Genomic DNA, 22,254 nt, shown 5'->3' on the forward strand with positions numbered 1-22,254 from the left:
GATGATGATGTCAACCATGGGGGATGATTCACCATTTTTGGAGTAAAAAAGTAAAAAGATTATAAAATAATAAAATAATAAAGCTACTTTTTCTACTCGTATTTTCAACTTATCTCTCTAATGTTTTACTCAAATTTCAAGTAGGAGAACTCATTGGATGTAAAATTTAATTCCTCATCCAAAGAGTACCCATGTTGCATACTTTCGATGGACCCTGCTACATGAAAAATGAGAAAAAAAATGAAAACACGTGATTGCAATCACGTTTTCCATGTATCTTTCATTTTTGGTGTAGGAGGGTCCATCAAAAGTATACAACATGGGTACTCCTTGGATGAGAAATCAAATTATGCATCCAATGAGTATTCCCGCTCGAAATTTGAGTAAACCCAAAAGGAGATAAATTGAAAATACAAGTTGAAAAAATATTTTTTTCTTTTTTTCCTATAAAATTTGATGATGTAATGTAATCTTATTTATTATTTTCACTATTATTTTATAATTTCCTTAGGAGACCCATTTTAGACCTCAAAATTCCCCTAATGAAAACTCTATTGCAAACTAAAACTGAAAAGAATGCTCAGGGTGTTGATGTTATTCATCACACCTACCTACTCCAAATTACTGGAAACATCTACTAGATCATGTAATAGAAAAATTCTAGTGTAACCATAAAAGAAAATGGTTATTTGATCGTTTTATGCTCATATTTTCCTCAAGAAGACAGGAAACATTAAAATATGACAACTCCAATTCCAGGTGAAACGGTTAACCTTGATCTGCGAATACTACACACTTCACATTTTATGATTACTGCAACATGCTAGCAAAAGAATCTTCAAGGGCATGAAGGCCTACCTTTTCTTGAAAACTAGCAAAAAAATAAGGATCTCTTTCATTCATATTTGATGGTTGTTTAGTGTGATGAAGTTGAACCTCCTACAAAATGGAAATAAAGTGTCATCTTTTTCTATCATGCAAATCAGAAACAATGTCTATCTCAAACTCATTTTCAAAATGAAAGGAATCCAACGGTTCATATTTCACATTAGCTATAGTAATACAAGGCTTTGTGTACTCTTTAAAATGTTAAAAAAGGAAAGACTTATCATATATGTTAGAAGCATCAGAGGTTAACCCTTTGTGTGATCCACAGATATACATTTCTGAATTTTTTAATTTAAATGATGAAAAATGCTTAATACTTACTTCACCTCCAAGGGTATCAACTGTAGAATTTCATTATTATGATTTGGCTCACTATCACAAGTTTTCTCATGAAACAAGGATCCAAAAAATGAATGATATGAAGAACAATTTGGTTGACTATCCTGATCTTCCTCCTAATCACTTAAAAACTAACAAGACTGCTGCAAATTTTCATCAACTTTAGAGGATGGAACATGACTGTCATCATTAAAATCCTATTCGCTTCATTTTCATCCAAGAGAGAGGCTACCATTTATTCTTGGTGATGAAAAGGTTTCCCATACAAAGCTTCCAATATTTCTTCATCCATGAACTCTTCATCACCATAAGAATTTTCCAGATTTTGAATGAAATCCTCAAAATGATCACAATAATTATCAACCAAAGACAAAGAAGGAAGAGATTCTTTGTATTTCTCAAAATATATTAAATGAAAGTATTTAAGGGAATACAAGCTACTAGGTGGAAAACCTTCATATCAAGATCTCGCTCTTTCCTCCAAAGTAACCATAAACATATTTATCAAGTAGTCTTCATGAAAATTAACCATAAGTCTACGCACATGCATGTGGAATTTGACCAAATAAAGAGCAACATCATCTTCTTTTCCATACTTGAATCTAGGCAGATAAGTTTGCCAATATACATGAGGCATGTGATTTGGAAAACCTAGAATGTGATCTCGATTCATGGGAGAATACCTTGCAGATATAGAACTCGTCTTGAGCTAGAAACCTTGATTTCTGGATCTTGCTTCTAGTGGAGTCTTTGGATTTGGTTGAAACTTGATAGGAGTCACAAGGTGAATGGTACAAACTTCATGTGTCTAATTTCTATCCACCATCAACAATCAAATCTGAAACTTTGATGATCTTTTGCAAGAAATATGGAACCTTTCGTTCCCCGACAACAACGCCAAAATTTTTGCTCTCTTTAATGTTCCCTAGGATGAGGAGAGAAAATCATAGGTAACCAAAAACCACTTGTAAGCTAGAATCTATCCCTTAAATATTTAGAGAGGTCCCTATTTGTCTATAATTTGAATTACTCATATGTTAGGCTAGGTATAGTGCTCAGTGGGATGTAGGTTTAAAGGTTTGCTAGCAGGAAGGAAGACATATCCATTGGGCATGGAGTCATGTCAAGTTGATTGTTTTCCCAGTGATAGGATGAAGAGAGAAGGGGTCTTCTACAGGGGAAAGGTAGGTAGTCTTGGTGGTGAAATCAAATTAGTTCAATGTAGGAGGGTGAGTATAAGAAAAGTGGAAACAACACATAGAGCATCAAAACTGTGGATGAATTCTAAATGTTGTTTCAAGAAGAAAACATGGAGTGCTTGGCAAACTATATCAAAGCATTATTAAAATGAATTCTGAGACAATATTGATTTAAACCAAACTTGAAGACATACATTCAAGATGTGGAAATAACATGAGACAAACTTACAACATGAAAGAAGCATGACACCATCAAGGGTTGACACAGGAATCCCTGCAAAAATTGACTTTTGTCTTTCATTCACTGGAAAATATTCAAAAAAATACAATGCACACAAAGTATGTCTTCTAAAACCTATCTAGTCCTTTTCTCCTTTACAATCATATCAAAATGGGTCAGTTCCCACACCTAAGGGTTGAATTCCTCATTAGGATTTTAGTTTCTAACTTCTACAATGAAAATAGAACTGACTGCTAAAGACTAGGAACTGCATAACTAGATATTTTCTAAGCATTTCACATTAATTTCTCAGCCTCAAAATGAGGTTGTGAGTTATTGACTGATTTATTATAATTACTAAAACCATAAAAATAAATTGCATCAAATTTTGTCTAAGTAAACTCGTCCAAAAAGAAGTCTCTCTAGAAGCGCAGTGCCAAAAACATAACACATTTGTTATTTCATAACAACTTGCACAAAAAACCATATTTTGAAAATATATCCAAAACAATGAGTCTGATTCCATTTAAATTTTTACATCGAGTTACTATCATCATGATCTATCTCCATGACAATTTTGAGCCAAATCAGACTCATGGATCTCGCGCAAATCCAAAAATGGTTGCACATGACATTAGCTTGTTTCTTGAAAACCATGAATAATTTTGGGTTGGCATTAACTTATATATTCATCTCACCCCCAGGCATCTACTATAAATTTTTTAGGGAAAATGGGTATAGGTTTTAAGAGATATGGTGAAAATACATTTACGCAACACACTTTTGCATCGAGTTGTCTTTGCATGGTTTTAATCACATGCTTGAACTTTGACTGAACAAAAATGGATGATTCATGATGTTTCCACCCTTGCAAACCTTTTTTAAGTTCCCACATGCAAAAATAAAGCCAAATTTTTTATTATTAATTAAACGCTAATGCTTCTAACAATTTCACAACAATTTGTGTAGCATTCCAAGTTCTTTATACTTGCGGCCTTGCTCTAAGAAAATGAAATTGACGGGCTCTCTTGAAATGTGTCTAATATGGTTTTTAACTCCTAAAACAACTTTCAAACTGAGTTCACACACCTTGATTATCTAACTTCCTTTTGCAGCAAACGTGCAACAGACTTGTGCAACACCTTGTAGTGTTCTCAAAATTTGACCATGTTTGATCTTCTTCCTACAAAATTGATGCCATCCTAATTTGACTATACCCAGATTATGCAAATAAAATTGCATGTCAATGGTCCCAGGAATTAATCATCTAATCCATGGTGAAAGCCTTCACAAATAAAGGTTTAAGGCTTCTTCATTAATCTTCATGTGGAAACAATTTAATAACTAACCATAGTCTGACCCTTAATTAATCCTTTTGAGCGGAACCTTATAACTCAACCCTTCAACCCAAACCTTGGTCTAGGACATTGGTTAAACCTGACTTAACCCAAAGTACATTTAATTCCTTTATTTTTATTATAAATCTAGTCTAATAGAAATACACATAACTCACTTAACTTTACCTTTCCGCAAATCCACGGCCTTTGCACATTTTTCGACGCTCACCTTTATCACGTTCAGCCTCCACTGTTGATTTCACTCCATCAAATCAACGACTATTGCGCGATCTCCATTCATCCTCTGGAACTCAAACAAACTTAACTCCAGTCCATAACCCTATCGGGTCTGCTCGGCATATTAACCTGCGCACACCTTCTCCACGCAATATCCATCTGATCAATCCACCAATGGATGATCCTGATCACCAGATCTCAACAAGATTTAATCTCTTTGAATAAGAGCTCATCAGTTCCATTTTTCAAAGATTCTTCCGTACTTGCTTAGCACGTGATATCCGTTCGATATCGGATTAAACGGATCGTCTTGATCACCTGCGTACTTCAACTAATTAAGATATGGTTCATAAACATCATTGGGTCTATTTTCTGGAAACCACTTACGGTTTTGATGCCGCGCGAAACCCACTTCCACCTAAGGAAACCACTCTTCTATTTCGCTAGCACTTGGGTTTCATCTCTTTTACTTTATGTTGTGTGACTTAATCTTGATCGCCCATCGCCTTCAACCTCATTCGTTGATTTTATAGATCCAACGACTCCTGTGCATCATCACCTCATTTCTTCATCCTTCCCTTTACTTCATTTTTATGCCATTTCTTCAGTGTTCTTCTGTGGTTTCGGGTTTCTTCCAGGGTTCTGGTCTTTAGTTGTTCTGCCACACAACTCTCTCCTGAGCTTAATCATTGTCACTCCTGAATCTTGACTATGATCCTTCGAGTGGATTCAAGCGATCCAACATGATCCTTCATCCTCCACACTACTCTGTGTTCTGCCTGAACTCCACCTGCATACATATACTATGCAGAAACTCTAGTTTTCACACAATTCATAGCTCCATTTAATCAATACACACCACACAATTCAGGAATCGAATTCTCTGTATTGATAATTAAATATTTACATCAAGAGTCTCTCTCTCTCTCTGGCTTGATTTTCTAATCAGTGGCCTCTGTTTTCCTACCTGCTCGTAGGCTTACAATCAAACCTATCTAACTCTCGAACTAATTCCTAGTTAGCTAACCCTTGACTATGCCTTTTAGGCTTACATTTATACAAAAGGATTCTACAACCAATTCCTGGTTTAGATCCATAACCTTCTCAACAAAAATCCTAAAATCTCTTCTTTATCCCTAAGGATCCTCTTTAATCCACAAATCATGAAACCAACTCCTAATCTAAGATTTACAACTGATTCCCAAATCCTTCAACTATCATAAATCTCCCATGTTCTCCAAAATTTGAGAACATTTACAAATATGCCTCACAATACTTAATTAATTCCTATTCTCATTGAAATCAATCAAAAACCTAAATAATTGGATTAATTAAACACTTAGGAAACCAACTTCCTTAAAACACAAGACCCCCTATGTCTACTAAAATACAATGATTTTTCTTAAGTTGAATGCTCCTGCATCAGACTCCCAAGGTAGAAAACATTCATGATCTCCTGATCATGTGTCTTCATATGTTGATAGAAAACCTCCAGGGTCCCAAAATTTAGTTTGTAACTATTTGAAAGCTCTACACCTTTGTTGTTGCTATATTCTGCTGTCTTCAATTTCATCTTCCTCTTCTTTTCAATCAGGTTCAAGTTTTGATTAATCATCCTTCCTGCTATCATTTCCCTCATCCTAGACTGTTTCATCATTATCTGCCATAATTCTTCAATCTCTGTTTCCAGCACATCCTTGGGCTGGTCCATACTCTACGATTTACTGCTATTTCTTTCCCTCTGTTTTAGTTTGTTTTTGTTGTCTACTAACTCTTCAAACTGTTGTTCATTATCTTCTCTTTGAAGTTGTTGGATTCTATCGGTTACTATTTTTTTGCTTATTCTTACCGCCTCCCTTTCATCCTTACCCTCTTTCATGTTTGTCTCTTTCTGCACTGAATCCTGACTTTCCAACATTCTTTCCAGCAATTGAACATCTGTGTTCCATGGATTAAATACTTCCACATAATATTCCTCTTTCATTTTAGCTGCTCATCTATGCCAAATTTTCTCCAGCATATGCAACTAGACATGCACTCACAAAAAAGTTATTAAAATAAAAATCATAAGGCTTGTGTGCCTCTTCTTCTTTTTGCGACACATCAGTATACTACTCTAATTTCTCCTCCTCTATCATCACATCAATATGTTGATTTAAATTCTCAAAAGAATTCATGAGATTGTCAGCTAGTCTCTCCTCCATACCATCTGCTTCAATGATTTATTTCTTCTCGTGCCTACTGTAGTGAACTCCTTCCTCTACAATCACACTGCCATACTCTTAATTTTCCAGCAAATACTCCAAAAATTCAAGTTCTATGTTACACTTCATAAGTACTTCATCATTACTTATGATTCTTGCATTTATACACAAATTATCAATTTGAAAATTACAAAGTTCAACAGTCTCAACTGTTGTTTCACATATCATCTCTTCAGACTGAATTTCAACTCCTTCTCTCACAAGAAATTGTTCTTGTCTTGTAACAACTTCAAACATCAATGTTTTACTAAGGTCTTTCTGCTGTTCCAAGTCCTTTACATGACTCAGAAATATTTCAATGGTCTTCTCTTCAAACTCATTAATACTTTCACTTGATTTCTTGATATCCTTCTCCACTTCTTCTTGCTTTTTGCCGTCATCATGAGTCAAAATTCCTCTGCTTTCAGTCCTCACAACATGCTAAAAAGTAAAACTTTTCCCCAATTGTGTACAGGCATTTACATGAGACCTGTCTGTCTCATCTTCTTTCAGATTAGAATTTAGATTCTACCTGTCTTCTTCCTCCTCTATGACAATATCATCAAATTGTCCTTCTCCGCCTTTTTCACTTGCAAACATATACAAATTATCATATTTAAAATCATGTGATTATTTTGGTCTCACTTGAAGTTTTAGTCTTCAAGCCTTCATCTTCACCTATAACTTCACCCTATTCTAATTCACAAAAGGATACTTCCATTTCCAACTCAGCTTCTCTAAGTTCTTCCATCAACCACTTCACTTGCCTTTGTTGTAGCCTTCTTTGTAACCTAGACCACTTCACTGGATTTTTCTTTAAGACCTAACCTAGTCTTTGGTTTTCCTCAGGTATCATCCTTAATACATTGAGTTGTTCTTTTAACTCAGCAATATCTTTGTCAATTTCGTCTTGACTCATCCTCTTTCCATTTACCTTAGCATTCTATTTCTTCACTTTTCTTCTGTCGTGGCCTTCCTCAAAACCTATTCTATGACTATCAATAGTCATCTTCTTCTCCATCTCTATGAGTTCCTCACTCACTCAATATTTGCTGCATAAATCTCTGCAACAAAACGTTCTCCCTGCTACATGATACCTCACTAAGCTTCTCTCCTCTGAGCTCAGTCTTTTGGCATCTATCTGGTTCTCTCCTTTGGAACCATATGAGCAGTGCATGTTCTAGACTTCAACTCATCTGCTCTTTTGAGAACACAACTATCCTCTTGTATTTCAAACACAAATGAAATACTAGGTTTTGCCACTCTCTCTCAGAAACCTTTACTAGCTTCCTTCATCACTGCTCTTCATGTTGTGATCTTCTTGCTGAGATGCTTCACTAATTACTGTTACCTGCATTTCAATGATATTTAACCAAAGATCATTCCAAGCTTTCAAAAGCTTGTTGTTCAGCTTCCTTCTGAGAACACTCTTGTCCTCTCTATCCAACTTTCAGTTGGATTCTTCAGGTTCACTGCCACTTGTTTTCCAGACTTTCATTCACTCTGTTCTTTAGAACATATACAACTTTCCTTGTCTATCTGCTTCTATCAATCTTTACTCTGTTTTTAACCTGCAAAACTCAAAGCAGAGTTAAATAAAACAATACCTGTATGACTTCACAAGCAGTCTCCATCCACTCTTCACATTTGAATGAATCTCCATTTTCCTCAAGAAAACAAACATCACAGTGCTTTCTTTATGCTTCTACAATCCCTTCTTAAGAGTATCACTTACTCTCATCTTATGTCATACCTTCTACTTATCAAATTCAAATAACCTGATCTTCCCTTTCCTTCATATACATCTTTAAAACATAATACAGAATTTCCTTATTTTGTTCTGATATCAATTGTTTCAACCACCATTTTGCTTTAACTTAAAAAGAGCTTCAACTTTGCTCTGATACCAAATGATGCCAGCCTAAGCTAACTATACCCACATTATGCAAATAAAATTGCATGTCAATGGTCCTAGGAATTAATCACCTAATCCATGGTGAAAACCTTCACAAATAAAGGTTTAAGGCTTCTTCATTAATCTTCACGTGGAAACGATTTAATAACTAACCACAGTCTGACCCTTAATTAATCATTTTGAGTAGAACCTTATACTCAACCCTTCAACTTTCATAACAACTTTGGTTAACTTTCATTACTCACTCTTATCAACCCAAGCCTTGGTCTAGGACTTTGGTTAAACCTGAATTAACCCAAAGTACATTTAATTCCATTATTTCTATTATAACTCTAGTATAATAGAAATACACATAACTCACTTAACTTTACCTTTCCACCAATCCACAACCTTTGAACATTTTCAGATGCTCACCTTTATCGCGTTTAGCCTCCATCGTTGATTTCACTCCATCAGATCAACGATTGTTGCATGATCTCCATTCATCCTCCAGAACTCAACAAACTTAACTCCAGTCCATAACCCTATCGGGTCCGCTCAACGTATTAACCTACGCACACCTTCTCCACACAATATCCATCCAATCAGTCCACCAACGGATGATACTGATCAACGGATCTCAACAAGATTTAATCTCGTTGAATAAAACCTCATCAATTCCGTTTTTCAAAGATTCCTCCATACTTGCTTAGCACGCGATATCCGTTCGATCTCGGATTCAACAGATAGTCGTGATCACCTACGGACTTCAACTAATTAATATATGGTTCATAAACATCACCAAGTCTGTTTTCTGGAAACCACTTACAGTTTTGATGTCGTGCGAAACCCACTTCCGCCTAAGGAAACCACTCTTCTATTCCGCTAGCACTTGGGTTTAATCTCCACCGTTCATCTCTTTTACTTTATGTTGTGTGACTTAATCTTGGTCACCCATCGCCTTCAACCTCATTCATTGATCTTATAGATCCAACAACTCCTGTGCATCATCACCTCATTTCTTCATCCTTCCCTTTACTTCGTTTTTATGCCATTTCTTCAGTGTTCTTCTGTGGTTTCGAGTTTCTTCCAGGGTTCTGGTATTTAGTTGTTTTGCCACACAAATCTCTCCTGAGCTTAAACATTGTCACTCTTGAATCTTAACTGTGATCCTTCGAGTGGATTCAAGCGATCCAACACGATCCTTCATCCTCCACACTACTCTATGTTTTGCCCAAACTCCACCTGCATACATATACTATGCAGAAACTCTAGTTTTCACACAATTCATATCTCCATTTAATCAATACACACCACACAATTTAGGAATCGAATTCTTTGTATTGATAATTAAATATTTACATCAAGAGTCTCTCTCTCTCTGGCCTAATTTTCTAATCAGTGGCCTCTGTTTTCCTACCTACTCGTAGGCTTACAATCAAACCTATCCATCTCTCGAACTAATTCCTAGTTAGCTAACCCTTGACTATGCCTTTTAGGCTTACATTTATACAAAATGATTCTACAACCAATTCCTAGTTTAGATCGATAACATTCTCAAAAAAAGTCCTAAAATCTCTTCTTTATCCCTAAGGATCCTCTTTAATCCACAAATCATGAAACCAACTCCTAATCTAAGATTTACAACTGATTCCCAAATCCTTCAACTATCCTAAATCTCTCATGTTCTCCAACATTCGAGAACATTTACAAATATGCCTCACAATACTTAATTAATTCCTATTCTCATTAAAATCACTCAAAAACCTAAATAATTACATTAATTTAACACTTAGGAAACCAAGTTCCTTAAAACACAAGACCCCCTATGTCTACTAAAATACAATGATTTTTCTTGAGCTGAATGCTCCTGCATCAAAAATCCTCCCTTTACCTTCTTCTTCATCTCTGGGGTATCCATGGCCATGTGTTAAAGGTTTGCAGGCCTCTCAAAGTGACATGGGATGGTCTTGAAGGATAAACTTGCAGCAGAATGGACAATAGGGCAAACACGCAACAAAACAGGGAAAATGCGCAGCAAATGGGAATTAGGGCTTTAGACTCTTTCATGATGCCTGATGAAATCTATACTGACCTATTAATGATGATACCACATGACCTTTCATCTCATCCTTTTAAATAAGCCCTTTTGACTTTAGAGACTTTACATGACATTTGATACCTAAAACGTAGACCTATTGTTTGCAAAACTCCCCTTTAAACTCTAATACTCATGAAATCAAGACTGACATTTACAAATTGACCTCAAGTGCATAGAAATACTAAAATGATTAATATCCCTATAATATAGGACCCTTACAGGATAAATGCAATTTCACCTCTTTATATAATAAATAATTATGAGGGCATTTTTCTCCATAATGAGTGTGTGATATTAATCTTTACATAACATTAAAATTTCTTTTGAAATAACCTAGACATTATTACCTTCCATTGGGACACATTTTAGCACTCCCCCTTAATGAAAACTAACGAGAAGAAACACTTGTGGATGAAAATGAAATTTCATGAACACTCACCCTTGATAACAACTTGTTATGGTGGTTTTGGTAAACTTGACTCAGTAAACTTACTAGTGGTTTTTGGACCCTAGGCTTATGAGAACTCATTATTTTTCCTCTGGTATACATGTCGAATGTAGCCTATTTAAAGGCAGAAAGACTCTAGGTAAATTGGTTCTTGGGGCAAGTGGGATAAATGATGCCTTTAGACACCACCACTTCTCTCAGTTTTGGGATTCTAATATGACTTCCCATATTCCCAAAATTTTTCAAAAGTCCCAAAAACTTTTCCTCCATTAAGGATTTATTGAAGATATATACTTCTTGTTGTTTCATGGGATAATAATCCAAATAAAGAACACCATTTGCGTCAAGATCTCAAATGAAATGATTATTAATGTTAATGTGTTTGATTTTATAGTCATACATGGGATTATATGCAAGCTCAATTTCACTTTGATTGTCACATCTTAGCTATATAGTTTATTTCTAAACTAGTCCAAGCTCAATAAGGGCATGCCATAACCAAACCATTTCTCTAGTTATTTCCTTGCTTTCCCTATACTTTTCTTCACAAGAAGAGAGAGAGAGTACTCAACTTCTTACTAGACCATTAAATTGGACCTAAAACAAGTCAAAGATATACCCTTGAACAGACCATCTATCTAAATTATCACTTGATTAATCAAAATCTATAAAACCAAGAAGAGAAACTACAACCTTGCTAAAAAATAAAACACCATAATTCACCCTCCCCTGTAAATATCTAAGTATTATCTTTACTTCCTACCAATGAATTTCATGAGGCTTGTGTGTAAGCCTCGAGACCATACTAATGGAACAATACATATTAGACCTGCTACGTGTCAAATAGATCAAATTTACTACAAGTTGATGGTAACAAGTAGCATCAACAAGAGGAGTAGTATAATTAGTATTTAATTTTATGCTGAACTGAAATGGAATTGGTGAAGACTGAAAATCACTCATACAAACTGAGCTAGTAATTTTTTTCATACTCAGGCTACAAAATAAATATCAAATTGAACATATGCCAAATTTGGGGACCTAAAAAATAATGCAATATGCGTAAGTCTGTCATTTGAAATTGATTCTTAAGATTATTCTTCAATTCTTGTAGATATGCATGCTAGCTTCTCGTAAGTATAATATCATACAAATATAATACAATAATGAGGACTTCATCATCAAATATATTTACATAGAGATTTAGATTCAAAATGTAGCATTTGAAACCATTCTTTATGAAATAAGTATCAATTTTATAATACCAAGCTCTATATGTCTACTTAAAACCATATTAATACTTGTGTAATTCGCATACCAAACTTGAATTTTTGACAGTGATAAAGCTAGGCTATTGTTGCATGTAAATGTATTCACAAATATCATCATTCAAAAATTCACACTTGATGTCCATTTGGTGTAGTTCCCCTTAATAAGATGTAGCAAAAGAAAGGACAGTTCTTGTAGTATTCATTTTAGCAATGGAGCAAAACTTTCATTATAATCAACACATTCTCATTTAGAGAATCCTTTCGGTACTAAATTAAATTTTTATTTTAAATTTGTCCATTTAAAGTAAACATTTTTATTATATATTATGTTGAGGCTCCCATAGACAACCTTGGATTGCTTACAAGACCAGTGCCTAGGCACATCTAGATTTGTGTGTCTCAAAATGATTTACAAGAAACTAGAGGCATCACTTATGTTCTATATATCTATATCTATATATATATATATATATATATCTATATATATATATATATATATATATATATATATATATATATATATATATATAGATATATATATATATATATATATATAGGAAATAGGTTGGTTCATTTATCCAAAGAAATAAGACATGGATTTCTGGTACTTCTTCACAGGTTCAGATCTCAGAAATATGCATAAAAATAGTGGAGGTCGAGTAATTCAAGGGCTTACAACTTAATAAGATTTTGCAGAGAAGATGAGAGAGGAAAAAGAGAAGGAGAAACTCATCACATAGAGCATAAGGCTTCAAGCATTCTACACTTAACACATAGACCTTGAGGCATTAAGGATTTCTATACTTATTTGAGTTGCAAGCATAAATAATGGGTGAAGGAGGGGCGGAATGCTACGATTCATGTGTTGCAGATTTAAAGATATGATTTCAATAGCCCACACAGGTATATGCATCAACAATATTGAGATAAGTGAATCTATGATATAATTATAGGCACTTGCATTCACATATCAAAACAAATAAATCTATGAGGAAGCTTGAAACATTTCTAGTAGCAATAATTTACATGAATATAGAGAGGAAAGATGAACATAAAATGAGATTTTTCAGAAGGAACACATATTGTAATACTTTAAGGGGGAATCACCACCATATCCTTGATATTCTGAAAAAGGTTTGAGTTACAAAGAAAAAATTGTCTGAAAATGACATGTCATCTTTTCTATAGCATGTCTGAACCTTTGTTAAGTCTTGCTTTCCCCTATTTATCTGTAGAGGGGAGCATGAACATTCATTACAACAAAATATCTCCAGTCTAGACTCAGTTGCCAGGTCGACTAGCTATCTCAGTCAGAGATGGATCTGTGGCCCAAAACATTATAGAATTAAAAGCCTCATTGAAGGGAAGGCATGTTACAAGACAAAAATAAGTAAATAACCAGATAAAAAATTAAATGAAGAGTCTTTGTGCCCATCCTGTGATCGCCTCTGCTTCAAGCTATAATTTTCTCATGGTATGGCCTCCTGCGCTACTGGACTGACCCCTTCGCCTCTTCCTTTACTGCTCAGATGCCTTGTTCTATGGAGTAGGGGTTGGGTTGACTGTAAGCGCCCATATTTGCGGTCTTTTGTTGTGTAGAGGGATGGGGCTCAATGATGAGCCATTACTCTTCATGAATCCTGTGTACTACTCCATTGCTGCACCATGCTCCATTTAAGTCTTTAGCTGCCAGCCCATCTAAACATTAAAACTTTGTCCTACACTATCAGTGCCTTGATATAGTGGGTGATATGTATTACAGTGTAACATCGTAGTCTCTCAGGCGTGGGCTTTTTTCCTCTAAAAGAGGCGAAACGGGCAATTTCGGTTTCCCCCTTAGCTCCCCTTTATTATAGCCCCTCATGTGGCTTTCCTCATATGACTGGGGGCTGGAACCAGGGGGTTAGCCTTCAAACACTAAGGCCATTAGACCCGTGTCTGGGAGCCTTTTTCTTTTGTAAAGAAAAATCCCGCATATCAGCGCATTACTGTGTTTTACCTTAAGATTCTTCCCTAGACAACGGCGATCGTCGATCTGTGGGATCAGGCCCACCTAGGACATCGCAATCGCACTGTAGGAGAGGGGTACCCTTTACCCTTTTCCTTAGCACGGACTGATAGTCTGGACACAAAATCCTTGTACAATATAACACATGTTGTATCACATCCGGGAAGATCCCCCGCATATCACAATCACATGCACCTTACCTTTAGCTTTTCCCCTTAATAGCTATGATCGCCAATCTGCAGGGTGATGTCATTGCTACCACGTGTCACCCTGTGAGTGGTGACACGTGGCACCTGAAAATGGCCCCATTTCACCCCTGAAAATGCCAAAACTGGGTGACACGTGTCCCCCATACGGCCACGTCACCCTCCATATTGCCACGTCACTCACCGTATTGCCACGTGGAGGAGAGAGAAAGGGGGCTGCCTGCCTTGGTTTTGCAGGCATTTCCTTGGTTAATGAATTTCGACCTTTCCCAAAACTTTTACACTATACCGCATAATCAGTCCCTGCAACGTCTTGGAATGAGAACCCCACCGATCCACTGATATTGTGGGATTGTGAGATGTAGGATTTACCACATTTCGCCACGTGGAGGAGTGAGAAGGGGGCATACCGACCTTTGTTTTTCATTGATTTTTAGTGTAAATCACCCTCTTCCCTCCCCAATGCTTTAACACTATTAGGGATCCCCCCCTCGCAATTCCTTAAGGATGGCCCATCAGGTATTGCAGGGGCCATATAGGACTACGAGATGTGGGACTGTTATGACTGCGGCACCGCCAATTTGCACAATGTGGGATTGCGGGATGCCCTCATACTTAAGCCATTTTGTTGGTTTTCCGGGATTTCCAAAGGCAACCTTTAATAGGTTCTAACTTCTTATCCAAGACACTTTTTTTGGATTTTTATATACCATTGGAAAGCTCTTCCTGAGAACTAGGCACTGGAGAGGGTCTCATTAAGCTTTGAGATCTTCTGCAGCCTAAGAAAGTGGCTACAAACTTCACTGCTCTTGGGCAACCTTGACCAATTGAAACCCATAATGCAGTGAGTGACAAAATTCGTCCCAAATGGGGACAATGCCTTGCTGGCAAGGTGCTGAGGACCTGCAGACCAGTAGCCTTTCCTTCCATTGGGCGTGGAGTTATTCTTAAACAAAATATAATTCTATGAAAAATGATTTTTTTTTATAATAAACTGAAATATTCAAATAACAATTTCAACACACACACCAGATATTTACAATGAGCAAGAGACATATATCTCTAATTTTGAAAATAAAGTTTTGGGAACTGACGATTTACAGGAAGTTCTAGTAGTTCACCATCCCAGTTTTCAAGCATATAAGTGTTATTTCCCCTTTCTTCTGTAGTCTTGAAGGCACCAAACCATAGTGGATCAAACTTCCCATGTTTTCCTTTGTCTTCTCATCAGACTTCCCACCTGAGAACTAAATATCATTACTGAAGAGGTCTTTCCTTAGCCTTCTTTTCAAATAGAGATTTCATCCTTTGCTGGTAGTTTGACAACTTGTTCTGCACCTACTTTCTGTTCTCGTGAAGCTCCACCAGCTGATTTATCCTTCTAGTCAAGGCGGTAGGCTCTTCCTTGACTTCTTGTAGCAACTTAGCTACTGGCATTGCTAATTGGATTAGGAAGACAATAGCCTTGCCATATACTAGCTCAAAAGGTGATTTCCTAGTGGATCGTTTGGGCATTACATGGTTAGCCCACAAAGAAAACTTCAATTGGGAGTCCCAGTTCCTTTGATTTTCAGTGATGGTCTTATTTAGAACCCTCACCACAGTTTTATTAGAAGACTCAGCTAAGCCATTCCCTTAAGGGTAGTATGTAGTGGAGTGTCCAATAATGATATTGAATTTATGGCAGAAGTTGGTGAACTTGGCAGATTTGAAGACTTGTGCATTATCAGTGATAATTTTAAAAGGACACCCAAAGAGGGATAGTATGTTCTCCTCCATGAATTTTATCACCACTGAGTCAATAGAATTTCTAGTTGGGATAGCCTCTACCCACTTGGTGAAATAGTCAGTGGCTATTAAAATCCATTTGTGTTGGCCACTAGAAGGTGGGTTTATATCTCCAATTAAGTCCAATTCCCACTGTCTAAAAGGCTCCTCTACATGCATAGGAATCAGGGGGAGATGAGAAAACCTCTTTCTTTCAGCAAACAATTGGCATTTCTGGCACTACCTGACCTGAGAATAAACATCTCCAAACAACATGGGCCAGTAGAATACTTCCTTGAGGATTTTGTGTGATGTTTTCTTCCAATTGTAGTGTCCTCCACAGACTCCCCCATGGAAATCTTCAATCACTTCATGGGTTTCTCCTTCAAACAAACATAGTAGTAATACCCCCATCAGGTCCTTCCAGTAGAGCAGCCCATTGGATATGATGTATTTTTTTGCCTGCAATCTCAAACTCTGGTATTTAGATCTATCCAGTCCCAACGAGCATCTTAGGAATAAGAGGTAATGTACAATGTTCTTATGCTTGGGCGATCCCTTCTACTCAACTGTTTTAATTCTGTTGTGGTGATCCTCTAGTCTGCCATCCTCTGTGATGGGGTTTATCCCTAGAGCTTGGCAGTTGGATTTAGATAAAATATTTTCCAACCCCTAGCCTTTGATGAGCTTGGTAGGATTTATTTCTAGCTCATATTCTTGTGTTTTAGCTATCCACCTGCCCCTCTTTGCTTCACTGTCTCCCTGCATCAAGGTGTCTTGACTGCAGTCGTTGGAACCAACGTTGTGATTTTCGATTGTAGCACATACATACAAAATGACTTCAATGCCTTGACCAGTGCATAGGACCGTTTCTCCAATATATTATACTTCAGCTTAGTGTCCCTTAGGACTTCGCTGAAAAAGGAAATGAGCTACTCGTAACTTTTTTTTTTTTTGTAACAGCATAGAAGTAATGGTATATGGAGAGGTGAAAGAAAAGATGTAGAAAGACATTGAATAGTTGGGGCTAACTAGCACTGGGGCCTGAGCCAAATCTTCTTTGATCCTAGTGAAAGAATCATGGGGGACAAAGCTCCACTTAAATTCATTCTCCTTCTTGAGCATGTTTGTGATGCCTTTGACTATCTCAACATAGTTGGGTATGAATCACCTTAAGAAATTTATCCTCCCCAAAAAGGCTTAGAGTTCTTTCTTATTTCTGGGCAAGGAAATAAGGCTAATGGCTTTGACTCCAGGGAAAATTTTAGGGGCTAATATTCATAGGTGGGCTAATATTCCATGCTTTTTCCAAAAAAATGATTTGCCAATTTCCATTTTTCTAAAAATGAATTCGCCCAAATTTTATAGTATAAAATTATTTTACCTTAAAAATCGCCAATATTATATATTGTCTAATATAAAATAATTAGAAATCTAAACATTTTTACAAAATTATCATCAAACATTTTAAAATTTGGATATTAGGGACTAGTAAGATTCGCCAAGGTTGCTAAACTTTAAGATAAACTTCCATCCTTAAAATTTTCCATGTTTGACTTGTACAAGATCAATCTTTACTCCTTCATGAGCTACTATGTGTCCAAGTAGCTTCCCCTCACTCAGGGTGAACTGAGATATCTTAGGATTCAAAGAGAGGCCATACCTCCTGCACTTCTCGAAGGTGAAATTTGGATGGAGGATATGCTCTTCATCAGTATAGAAAATACTGTGATGTCATCTAAGTAGACTACCATGAATTTATCTTTCTCACCTATGAAAGCTACATCCATAGCTCTATGAAATGTGGCCCCTGCATTTATCAACCCGAATTGCATGCGGACATACATGAAAGTTCCCCACGGGGTGGTGAAATCAGTGTTTTTCTAGTCCTCAGGGTGGACTCCCACTTGGTTATATCTAGAGAATCCATCCATTATGGACATTTTGGCTGCACCCACTACCTTCTGAAATATATTATCCATCTTGGGCAGAGGGTAGTTATCTTTTAGAGACGCCTTGTTTGGATTCCGAAAGTCCACAAATAGCCTTATCTCTCCATTCTTTTTCCAGACAGGGACCAAATTAGCCACCAACTCAAAGTATCTTAAAGGTTCTATGTTCTTGGCCTGCAGCAGCTTCCTTACCTCCTTTTCAATGGAGGGGAGTAAGAGTGGATTTATCTTCCTCAGTTTTTGTTTGCATGGTTTTATCCCACTCTTCAAAGGAATCTTATGCTCAATAATAGTAGTATCAAATGATTTCAACTCATCATAAGACCAAGCAAATACATCTTTGTAAGTTTTGAATAGATGTAAATACCTCTATTTGTATTGCAGGGAGATTCCTTTGGAAAACCTGATCATCTGGGGTTCCTCCTCCGATTCAATGTTGTAGTCTTCAGCTTGCTCATCCTTATCTCAGGCCATTTTTTTGGAATCTATGTCATCTTTATTAAATAGTATTTCTAGTGGAACAAGTTGACGAGGCATGGTGTTCCCTTTTAGTTGCAAAATGTTTTTCCCAGCCAATGTGTATTTCCATGAAGCGGCTTCTTGTTCTGCTTCTTGTTATTCTTGATCGATGGAGGAGTGGGAAAACTCCCCAATGACTTCTATGATTCTTTTTACTTGCTCATCATCTTCGAATACCTGTCAGTTTTTGACATTATCAGGTATTGAAGGACTGTGTCTGACTTCTATCTCATATATGAGGAGTGGCTTTTGTGGGGGCTTGAAAGTGCGAGCAGCTACTGCAAGAGAGTCAACCATATTGTTTTCTTCCCTGGGCAGAAACAGGATGTTAAAGGTTAGGAATAAATTGTCGATTAATTCCCACACTTCATTTTGGTATGTCCTTGGCCTTAGGTGTTTGGCTTGGCATTGGTCTCAGATCTTCCTTATGACTAGCTCAAAGTCTCCATAGACAGATAGGAATTCAATGTTTATATTTCTTGTCGTTTGTAACCCCATGAGAAAAGCTTCATACTCTGCCACATTGTTGGTCACCTCAAATTTGAGCTTGAATGTGAGGGGTATCATGTTGCCTTCCGGAGATACCAACAATATTCTAGATCCATTTCCCTCTTTTGAGTTTTCTTTGTCGAAGAATTTTCGTACTTCATTTTCATTTAAGTGCTAGTATTTCAACTGCCTTGTCAGGTGTATTGATGCTTCTTCTAAGAGGTTCTCATATTCTTCTAAGAATAGGCAGGAGATGTCGCTATCCTTCCCATGCACTGGGGAGTTTTCTGAGCCTTTAGCTGGGGTCACGATTTTCATAAACTTGGATTCTTTGTACAACCTCCTTTGATCACCTCCAGAAGTGGGAATGGTGGCATAAGTTGAATCTAGCTTGATAGAGCCACCCACCTTGGAACCCCAAGATCTGGATAAGAGCATTCCAAAATGAGGAGGTATATCAGCCACCACTATATCCATTACCACACTCTTCACCGGGATCTAAGCTAGGTTTACCACCAAATCCTTTATCATGCCTAAGCACTTGACTCTCTTGGAGTCAAAGGAATATAGGTCCTTGTATGGTCTGGTGATCTCTAAACCCAACTGTTCCATTACTAATAGTGGAATAAGGTAGTGTGAGGCCTCAGAATCCAACATGAAATTGTGCAACAAAAGGTCGTGGATCACCAAAGTCACATAGAAAGTTGTAGTAGAAGGGTCCAACTCTTCCACATGTAGCACGAAAACAACCATGGGCCTCTCCTCTTGGAGGTTCAAACTATCATGGGATGATGTTGAGGTGGTTGGATGCATGAATTGAGAGACTTGAGCTTTGTAATGAGGCTACTTTATAAGCTCAGTCAGAGGAATAGGAATTTTTACCTTTTCAAGCTCCTTCTAGAGATTGAATGTGGGTTGGGCCTTTTCTGTATCTCCTAGCTCTGTTCTTTCTCCCTTCCCGCTGGCAGTTGTCAACAGAACAGGTGCCTCCTTTTCTATGTGCCCCTTAGGACCATTTCTTTCCTTATCTGTAGAGACTCCTATCTTGGGTGGGTCAGGATGGAGCTTACCTTTCCCTTTGTCTAGTGCTAGAGGAACCACTTGGGGAGAAGCTTCCCCTTGTTGTTCTAGTTCTCTCATCCTCTTCTTTGAAGATCTTAGATTATACTTACATTGGGGCTATGTTTGCATGAAATCTGCAAACTGTTTGCAATAATAATCCATATCTTCCTCATCTGCTGCTGCTTCTTTATCATGACTGGCCTCCTGGTGAGCCATATTCTCATGTTCTTCTTCAACAAAACCAAAATATATATTTCCCTGCATCTCCTGTGTATCCGACAATTGTTCATCGGGACCATCTTCCAAGTATAAGGGATGAGGGATCTAATCAAGTTGTTCCTTTCTTTCCCTTGGAAGTAGTTGCAGTGGAGGTCTTCTATATTGCGAGTTATAGCCCCAGTTGTTGACTTGAGCATTCTGTCTAGAGAGGTTCTTATTCTCAATTTCAAGCTTTCCAACCTTTTGTGATAAACTCTTGATGAGTTTGTCTAGATCATCCCACTTTAGGTCTAATGATTCTCTATCTTGACCAGAGGAGGATGCCTCTTCTTTCCCTCTTTTGGGTTTAGTAGGTTCTTTCTTTACCCTTGACTTCCTTGCTGAGACCAGATTTGCTTCTACTTTGAGAGCATTGATCTGAAGTTGGTCTAGAGTGAGAGACTTCATTTCTCTCAGGGTAAAATCAACTTCGGACTTAAAGTCTCCCAAGAAAACCACACGAGCTACAGCTGGAGGATGCTTTATGTTAGCTGGCAGGTTATTGTATTGCTTATTGAATATTTTGATAAATTCTGAAGTATCCTCCTTTGGTCTTTTTCTTATGGCATTAAACTCAGTGAGGAGGTACTCATGATTCCTCTTTTCTCCCCATTTCTGGGTGAAAGAATTTTCCAGCTCCTCCCAGGTAGTGATGGAGGAATTTGGTAGGCCTTTGAACTACTTTTTGGCTTCTTCATCAAGATTTTGTACAAAAAGTCTCATGACCACATCCAACTATTCCACATTCAAGTTCTCAACAAAGGCACAGAAGGTTTCTATGAGTCTCTTTGCTCGATTTTCATATTCCACATTGAATCTAGGCAGAAGCTTGAGGTAATCTTGGGGCATGACACTTAAGTGTTGATGTAGATCAAGAGGTGCATACTTATTTAGCAAAAAGCCTGAAAGATACATCTAGATTAGTGGAGGGGGATTAAAATTTTCTTGAGGAATTGGGGTCGATACCATAATGTTTGGAGGGGAAAAAGGGTATGTCAGGGCCTTAGGAGTAAGTACTAAATAATATGAAGTAGCAGGCTAAGAACTAGATGAGGGTACTTCAAAGGATACTGAGATGGTAGCACAGTGAGGGGGAGTTTTCTCTTTCCATATTTTCTTGGAAATTAACTTTTCAGGGTCAGATACAAATGGGGCTTTCTGCAGGGATGTATCTGAGTGAGTATGAGGCCTTTTAAAAGTTAGTGTTATGAATTATAATGAGGGGGGTGTGGAGTCTCCAAGGTGATATGAATGCAATCATAATAGACTTTGTTCACCTACATGAAGGGTGCTCAATTTTTCATATCCTGGGGGAAAATATCCTTCAATAAGGTCCCCGGCAAAGACGCCAAAAGATGTTGTAGCTCCCAGAGACAACCTCGGGTTGCTTACAAGACCAGTGCCTAGGCACATCTAGATTTGTGTCTAAAATGATTTACAAGAAACCGGAGACATCACTTATGTTCTCTCTCTCTCTCTCTCTCTCTCTCTCTCTATATATATATATATATATATATATATGTATATATATACATATATATATATATATGTATATATATACATATATATATATATATGTATATATATACATATATATATATATATGTATATATATACATATATATATATATATATGTATATATATACATATATATATATATGTATATATATACATATATATATGTGTATATATATATATATATATATATATATATATATCTATATCTATATCTTTATATATATATATATATCTATATCTATATCTATATCTATATATATATATATAGATATAGATATACATACATACATACATATA

Source organism: Pinus tabuliformis, chromosome J (genome assembly GCF_031772625.1).
Source record: "Pinus tabuliformis cultivar Carrire ecotype Pingquan chromosome J, CPIR1, whole genome shotgun sequence".
Classification (NCBI taxonomy): domain Eukaryota; kingdom Viridiplantae; phylum Streptophyta; class Pinopsida; order Pinales; family Pinaceae; genus Pinus; species Pinus tabuliformis.